We start from the raw sequence: 11,201 nt of genomic DNA, 5'->3' as shown, positions 1-11,201 counted from the left end.
AATAAAACAGGATGAATAGGACTAGATATAAGATGTACTGACAGGAGATAAGGAAGAGAAGGTCATGACTGATATCCATGGTTTCTCAGGCTGAGACCGTTGAACAAAAGATCGAGGTTATTGCGCAGACGCACTGAAGGTGAAGGCTCAACAAAGTCGCTTGACAAAGGTATCAATACCATAACGTTGGGAAAGGTTTACACAAATTTGGGCGCCGTGGCTCAGTGGTTAAAGCACCTGATTTGTAAGCAGGGGATCCTGGGTTCAAATCCCAGCGGTGCCTTTTGCTCATGTTGTTCGTTTCTTTGCTCCCATTTTTCCACCCGATGTGCTTCAGAGAGCAGCAAGAACAATCTTTCCTTCTCCTCATTGGCAGCCTCCAGAAGCCCTTGGTTTTTGCTTCCCAGCCTCTCTGTGTTGACTGCTGAGTTAAATTAGTTCCACAGATTCCCATCCACGGGTTTCCAATTGCATCGAATCATCTCCGTGAGGTTGAAGTGCCCCCTGCTCCTTTATATTTCCAGTAAATAATATCAATCAATTGCGGAATAAAAATTCAGCTGTTCGCTGATATTCTGTATTTTCCCCAATCAAGTCGACAGGAGGGAACGAATCTTTCTGTGAGGACGTTGACAAACTGATTCTAGGGTAGAGCTAAACATTCATGGTGGAGATTAAACACAGACCAACACCGCGGGACCGCTTCTGGTCAACGACTTTAATTCTTAAACCAGAGTTGTTTTAGCGAAGGGATTGAAGAGCTGGATTCTAAATCTAAGGGGATTCCGACGCGCCGGTTTAACCGGATTTACACGGTTCACTTCACTTCAATAGGAAAACATTCGACAATTTCAAAAGTTTCATCCCCTGATTCTCGTGACCGGACAGGAAGTGAAATTTCAAATTGGTTTTTCAGTTACAGCAACAAGATTCTTCTCAATATAAGAAAAACGGAGTGTTTCAAACTGCAGGGAGTGAATTAACCGCAGATTCGGAGCCAGCGCTCTCCAGTGTGATCTTATCTAGAACACTCTTAGAATTATAGTCATAGAATGGTTCCAGCACAGAAAGAGTACATTCGGCCCGTCGAGTCCGTGCCGGCTCTCTGCAAGAGCAATCCAGCTAACCCCATTTCCCCGCTCTATACTCGAAGCTCTGCAATTTTTTTCCCTTCAAGTACTGATCCAATTCGCTTTTGAAAGCCACGAGTGAATCTGCCTGAACCACCCCCTCAGGCACTGCATTCCAGATCACAACCATCGCTGTGTCAAAAACTTTTTTCTTATGTCGCCTTTGGTTCATTTGCCCATGACCTTAAATCTATGCCCTCTGGTACTTGACCCTTCCGCCAATGGGAACAGTTTCTCTCTATCTACTCTGTCCATACCCTTCATGACGTTGAATACCTCGATCAAATCTCCTCCAAAATTTTGGCTCAATTGTGAACAACCCCAGCTTCTCCAGTCTATGCACGGAACTGAAGTCCTTCATCCCTGGAATCATTCTCGTAAATCTCTTCTTCAACCTCTCTAATCCTTCACATCCTTCCGAATGTGCGGTGCCCAGAACTGGAAACAATACTCTAGTTGTGGCTCAACCACTGCTTTATAAAGGTTCAACATAACCTCCCTGCTTTTGAACTCTCTGCATCTATTTTTAAGCCCAGGTTCCCGTATGCTTTCTGAACCGCATTCTCAACCTGCCCTACCATCTTCACTGATTTGTGTACAGAGACCCGCAGATCTCTCTGTTCCTGCGCCCCTATTAGAATTGTACCCTTTAGTTTATATTGTTTTTCCTCGTTCCATCACTCTTCCCTTCCGCCGATACTTCTCAGGACTTAATACTCAGTTTAATTACACGAACTTATCATTTTTTAATTTATCCCGTTTCTCTCCCCCTCTGTCTGTATCGAACGTGGTTTCCTCACATGTTGCGACCCCGCCCGAACTCCATCCGTCTCTGTGTTCAGACAAAGGAACTGGCTGAAGTGTCACATCATCCTGGGGGATTTCAGCGTGTGACTGAGGCTTGCCCGGACACTGGATTCCGTTCAAAGAGTTTCATCAAGAGGTGTTTCAATACGGTGAGGTCATCTTTACTGCCTGGAGATTATAATGTCCAGACGGGCAGTGAGACTGAATGGGGACTGAGTGCAGAGATTGGAATGGAAGCACAGCAGATTCACTTTGGCCTGGCCATGTTTTCATTTCTTCTCTATGAATCCCCTAAGCTGGCGATCAGCCTCCTCCTTGAGAGCGATTTGCCAATCCAGATCAGAGGGAATTAAGTATCAAGAAAGTCGAGTGGGACTGGAGCCCCTTGTTTGACAAATTTATTGGAGTTTTTTGAGGATGTAACCAGCAGGGTAGATCAAGGGGAACCAGTGGCTGTAGTTTACATGGATTTTCAAAAGGCATTCGATAAGTTCCCACATAAAAGGTTGTTCCATTAGGTAAGGGCGCATGGGGTTGGGGGTAATATATTATCATGGATAGAAGGTTGGTTAACGGAGAGAAAGCAGAGAGCAAGGATAACGGGTCATTCTCAGGTTGTCAGTCTGTAATTAGTGAGGTGCCGCAAGGATCGGTGCTTGGGCCTAAGTTATTTACAATCTATATTAATGAATTAGATAAAGGGAACGAGTGTACTGTATCCACCTTTGCTGACGATACAAAGCTCGGTGGCAAAGCAATTTGTGAGGAGGAGACAAGGAATCTGCAAAGGGATATAAAAAAATTTACTGAGTGGGCAAGAAGGTGGCAGATAGAGTATAACGTGGAGAAATGTGAAGTTATTCACTTTGGCAGTCAGAATAGAAGAACAGAATATTGTTTCAATGGTGAGAATCTATTAAACGTTGGACTTCAGAGAGACTTGGGTGACCTAGGTCATAACATTTATTACGTGGGTACAGGAAGCAATTAGGAAAGCAAATGGCATGTCGGCCTTTATTGCAAGGGGTTTGGAGGACAAGAGTAAGGAAGTCTTATTGCAGTTGTGAGGGCTTTGGTGAGACCTCTCCTGAAGTACTGAGAACAGTTTTGGTCTCCTTATCTAAGGAAGGATATACTTGCCTTGGAGAAAGTGCAATGAAGGTTGACTAGATTAATTCCTGGGATGAGAGGGTTGTCCTATAAAGAGAGGTTGAGTAGAATGGGCCTAAACTCTCTGAAGTTTAGAAAAATGAGAGGTGATCTCATTAAAACATAAAAGATTATGAGGGGGCGTGACAAGTTAGGTGCTGAGAGATTGTTTCTCCTAGTTAGATAGAAATGAACCAGGGGCATAGTCGCAGGACAAGTGGTCGGTCATTCAAGACTGTGATGAGGAGGAATTTGTTCACGCAGAGGGTTGTGAAATTTGGAATTCTTTACCCCAGATGGCTGTAGATGCTGATTTATTAAATATATTCAAGGCTGAGATAGAAAGATTTTAGGACTCGAGGAGAATCAAGGGATATGGGGATCGGGCGGGAAAGTGGAGTTGAGGTGGAAGATCAGCCATTGTCTGATTGAATGACGGAGCAGGCTCGAGGGGCCGTATGACCGACTCCAGCTCCTGTTTCTTATGTTCTTAAAACAGGAAGCGTCGGGATGGCTGTTTGCCTTCCATGAAGGACATCGGTGAACAGCTTGGGTTTTTATTACAAGGTCCCACCCTTCAGTATCATTACTATGTAGCCGTTATCTAAAATACAACGCTAGTGGGATTTGAACCCACAACCTTTAAAACCGTTTCATTTACTCACAATGACGTATCCATTGCGTCACAGAGCTAAAAGCAGCAAGGTCAATTTTGCTGAGTGCTGAACCGACCGGGCAAGCCGTTCGGTAGATTTGCACTTCCCACAGATTTTCCGTGGGGTTTCACACGCACGTTTTTATCAGCCAAACATCTAAACAGAGCTACAGAGCTACGACAGCAGACTGAGAGATGGGGGTTGAGGGATATTGTGAGAAGCTTGATAAGTGGGTTGAGAGGCATGGAGAGAAGGACTTAGTTGGGTTTGATGGATATGGTGAAAACTGGGAAGCTGGGGTTAGATGGAGAGTAAAGCTCCCTCAACAATGTCCCGTCAAACACTCACAGGGCAGGTACAGCACGAGTTAGATTACAGAGTAAATCTCCCTCTTCACTGCCCCATCAAACATTCACAGGGCATGTACAGTACGGGTTAAATCCAAAGTAAAACTGCCTCTAAACTGTCCCATCAAACACTCCAAGGGCAGCAGCACAGAGCGGCCGGGATATCACAGGATCATTGTCGGTGCAGCACAGGAGGAGGCCATTCAGCCCCTCGAGTCCGTTCAGCCATTCAATTAGATCTTGGCTGATCTGTACGTAGGAACAAATGGAAGCGATTCATCTGGTCGAGCCTGTACCATCATTCAACTATAAGGAACCGATCCCACCATCAAACTCACCATGGACGACTCTTCAGAATCGTTTTTTTTCTTGGACACACAAATCTCCATCAAAGACGGGCATCTCAGCACCTCACTCTACCGCAAGCCCACGGACAACCACACGAAGCGCCACCGATCCAGCTTCCACCCAAACTCCGTCAAAGAGGCCATCCCCGATGGACAGGCACTGCGGATACACAGGATCTGCTCAGACGAGGAGGAACGCGATGGACACCTACAGACGCTGAAAGACGCCCTCGTAAGAACGGGATATGACGCTAGACTTGTCGATCGACAGTTCCGACGGGCCACAGCGAAGAATCGCATAGACCTCCTCAGAAGAAAAACACGGGACGCAACCGACAGAGTACCCTTCGTCGTCCAGCACTTCCCCGGAGCGGAGAAACTTCGCCAAGTTCTCCACAGCCTTCAACACGTCCTCGATGACGGCGAACACCTCGCTAAGGCCATCCCCAAGCCTCCACTACTCGCCTTCAAACAGCCACCCAACCTCAAACAGACCATCGTTCGCAGCAAATTACCCAGCTTTCTGGAGAACAGCGTCCACGACACCAGACAACCCTGCCACGGCAACCTCTGCAAGACATGTCAGATCATCGACACAAATACCACCATCACACGAGAGGACACCACCCACCGGGTACATGGTTCATACTCCTGTGACTCGGCCAACGTTGTCTACCTCATACTTTTCAGGAAAGGATGCCCCAGAGCATGGTACATTGGCGAGACCATGCAGACACTGCGACAACGGATGAACGGACACCGCACAAAAATCGCCAGACAGGAGGGTTCCCTCCCAGTCGGGGAACACTTTAGCAGTCAAGGACATTCAGCCACCGATCTTCGGGTAAACATTCTCCAAGGCGGCCTTGGAGACACACGACAACGCAAAATCGTCGATCAGAAATTGATAGCCAAGTTCCGCACCCATGAGGACGGCCTCAACCGGGATCTTGGGTTCATGTCACGCTACACGTAACCCCACCAGCGGGAAAAAAAAGTTATCTGTTTTTAATACAACTGGACATTCTCTCTTCTCTCTCTCTGCCTTTCGGGTCTCTTTCTCTTCTTGTCTGTGTAATTTGACACTTGTGTATTCAGTATACTGGGACATACTGTTTTCCGTGGCTAACCTGTCTGAACACCAACGACACCTTTGAATCCCAGCTTAATATAAGATATGCGATTTGAGAACCTCTCATTCACTCACTCACCTGACGAAAGAGATAATCTCCGAAAGCTTGTGATTTTCAAATAAAACTGTTGGACGATAACCTGGTGTTGTAAGATTCCTTTCATTTTTCCACCCCAGTCCATCACCGGCATCTCCACATCATCATTCAACTAGTTCCTCGCTGATCTGTACCTCAGCTCCATTTTCCCGTCTTTTCTCCACACCCTCAGACAACCTGAACCAACAAAAATCTCTCGATCTCAGTCCTGATATTTTCATTTCATGGAGTCACCACAGCCTTTTCGGGGAGAGAGTTCTAGATTTCACGGAAAAGCAGTGCCCGTGACAAAAGCTGCTCTCGATCTACAAACCGCCTCCTCGATGTACCCGGTTTACTGGACGGGCAGAGAAATTGAGGAGCAGCAGATCCTTACAATTGTTGCGCTCAGCTCTAACACTAAACAGCAACTCCCCAATGTTAGAGAAAGAGTTTTCATTCGACATTCTAAGTCCCTTGTATTTGAAATGTGCTGTTGAGAATACAGCACGTGCAGACAAAGGGACAGGCAGAAATGCAGATTTGGCAAATAACAATGCAAAATAGATCCTCACAAATTAAACACATTGTGCAAGGAAATGGGGAAAATGATAAACAGTAACGATAATAATGAAAATAACGATAATAATCCTCATCATCGTCATATTGGAATTAATCCAGAAGGAGAATTAATTGTGGGGAATTTCCGAGGAACGAGTTAAATCATAGGTCAGAGCGCAGTTGATCAGCATCGCCTCAAGATTTCGGCCACCGAGATGCACCGGTAGCTTCCAAAAGCCGTTTTATTTCCTTCTTTCTGAATCCAAACAGTGGGAATTAAGTCACCGGTACAAAATGTCCTGCCCGTGCACCCAGATCGACAATGTTGAAATCGCACAGTCAGGAAGACAAGGAATGTGTGTGTTTATATCAAGTCTGTTCTGGGACTGTTAGAAATGGTCGGATGTAAAACAGTTCCGGCCCATGCAGAACACGTTATCAACCAGTGTGAAAACCGACCACAGCAGGACTGGAACCTGCAATCTTCTGATGACATCACGATGAAGCGCGAAATCAGATGCCTTTTTTATTAGACCACGATCACCAAATGATCTAAAACCCGGAACCGTGTTCATTAAAGCCTTTACTTCTCTCTGTCTCTTGCTTTCACTTTGTTGATGTTGTTCATTTAATTGATTATCTCTTCTTTTACCAAGTTGGCCCTTCGGCTTCCGAAATCGAAATAAATCTTTCAGAAAACTGACAACTGAACTTCCGCTCGGTCTCCGAGAAATTTACAATCAAAATAAACTATGTTCAAATAATTGATCGAAATGATTAGCCGCCAAACCGAACCTCTTCCACACTCAGTCCGTAAAATAGAGAGGAAAAGACAAATTGGTGAACTGAAAATCTATACTGAGAGCAACACAGAGCAGAGTGAGCGAACATAATTTAGTGCGGGCCCCGAGGGGCCGAATGGTCTCTTCCTGTTCTGTACAATACGAACATTCTCTAATTCCACTGGGCGTGATTACTATTTTCTGATTTTCATTTGGTATTAAATATGAACGCAGTGTATTTGTGAGAGTGTGTGAGTGTGGTGGGGGTCCCGGAACCTCGGGGTAATGGGTTCGATTCAGATCTGGCGCTCAGTGTTAATATGTGTATTCTCACTGTTTCATAGTTAAATCGCGGGTTTCTTGCTCTGCACTCAACACATGCCCTGTAATGTGTGTTTAATTTCGACAGGGAATGTTTTGCGAGATTGATAATATTCAACTCGCGGGAAATAAATAAAATGGGAAAGAATTGTTTTTGCCAAAATGAGAGGGCACGCAATTGGAGCGAGCCATTTGACTTGGGTTGAACATTAGTTGGGATTTAGGAGGCAGAGAGTGGGGATAAAGTTTAGGTATTCTGATTGGCGGGATGTGACAGTGATGTTCCCCAGAGTTCTGTTCTGGGGCTTCAACTCTCCACCATATTTATAATGACTGCGATGAAGGAATACAGGGTTGGATATCCAAGTTTGCAGGTGTGACTAAGTGAGGACGGACAGTAAGTGAAAAGGGGAGCAGGAAGTTGCAAAGGCGCATAGACAGATTAAGAGAATGGACAAAACTATGGTAAATAGAGTTCAAAGTGGGCAAGTGAGAGGTCATCAACTTTGGACACATAAATCGGCGAATTTTCTGAATGGTTAGAAGCTAGGGATTGTAGAGGAGCACAGAGATTTGGGAGTCCAAGCACATAAATCATTGAAAGGCAGGTAGAGAAAGCAATTAAAAAGTCTTGTGGTATGTTGGCCTTTATCTCAAGGGGGCTGGAATACAAAGGTGATGAAGTGAAGGTTGAATTCTATACAGCCTTGTTCACAGCCCATTCAGCGAACTGTGTTCAGCACAACGCCTCAGAAAGGATATTTTGGCTTTGGAAGGGATGCAGTGCAGATTCACCAGAATGATACCTGGCTGGGAGGGTTAGTTTTGAGAGCAGTTTGCATAAATATAGCTTGTAATCACTTGAGTATAGGAGATCGAGGGATGGTCTGATCGAGCTTTTAAAATGATAAACGATTCAATCGGGTAGATACAGAGAAACTATTTTCTTTGGTGGGGTAATCAAGAACAAGGGGACATAAACTTAAATTAATTCGAGCCCTTTCAGGAGCGAAATCAGGAAGCATTTTTTTTGCACGAAGGTCAGTGGAAATTTGAAACTCTTTGTCCCAAAGGCTGTGGCGACTGGGGGTCAACTGCAGTTTTTAGCACTGAGATAGATAGATTTCTGTTAGTTAGGGGTATCAAGGGATCGGGAGCAAAGGTGGGAAAATGGATTTAAGGCGCAGATCAGCCACGATCGAACTGACTGGTAGAACAGGCCATCCGGGTTGAATGGCCTCCTCATGTTCCTAATGTTGCTGTTGTCCTAGGCGTGAGCTATTATAATACCACAGGACAAAACAAAGTGAAACTCTCTGGAATGGATAATAATTGAAAATAATGAACGGAGCAGAAACTGGAATCCCCACCGTAGCCCACAGACTCCTGGGGATGTGGATTTTAGTCGAGCTTCTGCTTCATACTTGTGACAACCTATTCCAATATTGTCCAGGTCGCGATACCTCGGGTAGCGCTCATCAAACAGAAAGCTGTCAGTTTTATCATCATCTGTAACCTTTAAAGATTCTTCATGTCAGTGAAACGGAGGTTATTTCAAGCCCTTGTCTATGGTTACATTACTCCACCTGAGGTGTTCGGGCAAAGCCCGATGTTTTCCCGTCCGAAATACATAAATCCCTAATTCAATTACGAGCGTGAGCGCCCACATTCAAACAGATGGAGAAATGGTGCAAGACGGTGGGCTTCAGATTCTTGGGGCATTGGGATCAGTTCTGGGGCAGGAGGGATCTGTTCAAAATGGACGTGTTGCACCTCAATAGAGCTGGGACCAATGTCCTCGCGGGGAGGCTAACTAATGCAGCGGGGGAGCGTTTTAATCAAATTGGCAGCGGGATGAGCACCAGAAGGAAACAATGGAGAGGAGAAACAAAGTACACAGAGGACTGGGAGGGTCAAATAACACGACGGTAAAAGAGAGTTCAGAAATAGGAGGGATCAGACAGGGGCAAATCCAAAGCAGTCTAAGATGAGTTTGGAGTGCATATGCCTAAATGCACGTATCGTGGCAAACCAGGTTGTTGAGCTGCAGGCTCAAGTGGCCAAATGGTTCTATGATATAGCGGTAATAACAGAAACCTTGCTCAAAGAAGGGGAGGATTGGGTGCTTAATATTCTTGGCCACATGGCATTCAGGAAAGATAGGGAAGGGAAGAAAAGAGGGGCAGCATTGATCGAATATACTATTATAGCACTGGAAAGGGATGATGTAGTGGAGAGGTCAAAGACAGAATCTATTAGTTTAGAATTGAGATACAGCAGAGAAGCTATTACGCAACTGGATGTATACTGTAGGCCAACAAATAGTGGGAAGGAGATAGAGGAGCAAAATTGTGGGCAAATTACGGAAAGTTGCAAGAACTATAGAGTGGTGATAATGGGGGATTCAATTTTCCCAATATAGAATGGGATATTAAAGAGTTTCAAGGGCAAAGTGGGGAAGGAGTTCATGAAATGTGTACAAGAGAACTTTATGGGACACTGTGTTTCTCGCCCAACGAGTAGGGAAACAATGCTGGGTCTAGTTCTGCGGAATGAAATTGGGCAGGTGGAGCATGTTTCAGTGGGGCAGAATTTGCCGAACACTGATCATAATATCATTAGGTTTACAATAGTTCTGGGAAAGGTCAAGAAGGAGTTGGTTTCCGGTACAGAGTAGACACATCACTGCGAGGTTCTAAGGAAGGGCATGGAAAGCGAGAGGTCCCCGCAAGGCTAATGATACTGAGAATAAAATGAAACAGAAAAAGGAGGCTTATGAGAAATGTAAGGTTCGTAAAACAGTAGAGAACTAGGCTGAATACAGAAAATACAGAGGAGATCTAAAAAAGGGAATAAGAGGGGTAAAGAGAACATGAGAATAGATTAGTGGCTCACATAAATGGAAGACAAAATTCTCTTATAATCGTATCAATAGTAAAAGAGTAGTAAATGAAGAGTCGGACTGATTAGGGACAATAAAAGAAGGTCTTCTTGTGGAGACAGATGGCGTGGCTGAGGCACTAAATGAATACTTGAGATCTGTCACACGTCTGTTCAGAAAGTGTAAAGAAGGCAATTAGAGGCCAGTCAGCCGAACATCGGCGGTGAGGAAACATTTAGGGAGAATAATCTGGGAAAAACGTAATTATCACTTGGAAAAGTACGGGTAAATAAGATAAAGTCAGCACGGATTTGTTGAAGGAAAATCGTGTTTGACTAACTTGATTGAGTTTTTTCATGACAAAGCGGAGAGGGTTGATGAGCGTGGTGCAGTTGATGTTGTGTAAATGGACTTTAAAAGGGGATTTGATAAAGTACCATATAATAGACTTATAACCAAAATTAAAGCCCGTGGGACTAAAGGGACAGTTGCAGCGCCAGAGTGTCGTGGTGAACGGTTGTTTTTCAGACTTGTGGGAAGTATACAGTGGTGTTCCCCAGAGGTTAGTATTGGGACCACAGATCTTTTTGATATATGTTAATGACCTGGACATCGGTGTGGATGGTATAATTTCAAAGTTTGCAGATGACACGTAAATATAGTAAACAATGTGGAGGATAACAACAGGCGTCAGGAGGACATAGACAGATTGGTGAAATGGGCAGACACATGGCAGATTAAATTTAACACAGAGAAGCGTGAATAGATACATTTTGGAAGGAAGAATGAGGAGAGGTAATAAAAACTAAATGGTACAATTTCAAAGAGGTGAAGGAACAGAGAGAGCTGGAGGTGCATATACTTGCAGAACGAGTTGAACAGGCCGTTAAAAAGCTATGTGATCCTGGGCTTTATTAACAGAAGCATAGAGTTCAAAAGTAAGGAAGTCATACCAAACTTTCAGAAAACTCCGGTAATGTTTTCAATTCTGGGCGCCACACTTTTGGAAAGA

At 44.6% G+C, this 11,201-nt stretch overlaps 1 non-coding gene across 1 annotated transcript; it reads left to right on the top strand.

Moving 5' to 3' along the window:
- The first annotated feature begins 210 nt into the window (after positions 1–210).
- Positions 211–283, top strand: trnat-ugu (transfer RNA threonine (anticodon UGU)). The gene has a single exon. It is a non-coding gene; the product is annotated as a tRNA-Thr (tRNA).
- Positions 284–11,201: the final 10,918 nt, after the last annotated feature.

The sequence above is a fragment of the Heptranchias perlo genome, unplaced genomic scaffold (assembly GCF_035084215.1).
Source record: "Heptranchias perlo isolate sHepPer1 unplaced genomic scaffold, sHepPer1.hap1 HAP1_SCAFFOLD_133, whole genome shotgun sequence".
Classification (NCBI taxonomy): Eukaryota; Metazoa; Chordata; class Chondrichthyes; order Hexanchiformes; family Hexanchidae; genus Heptranchias; species Heptranchias perlo.
Note: the sequence above shows the minus strand (reverse complement) of the source record. Positions and strands in the feature narration are given on the sequence as shown.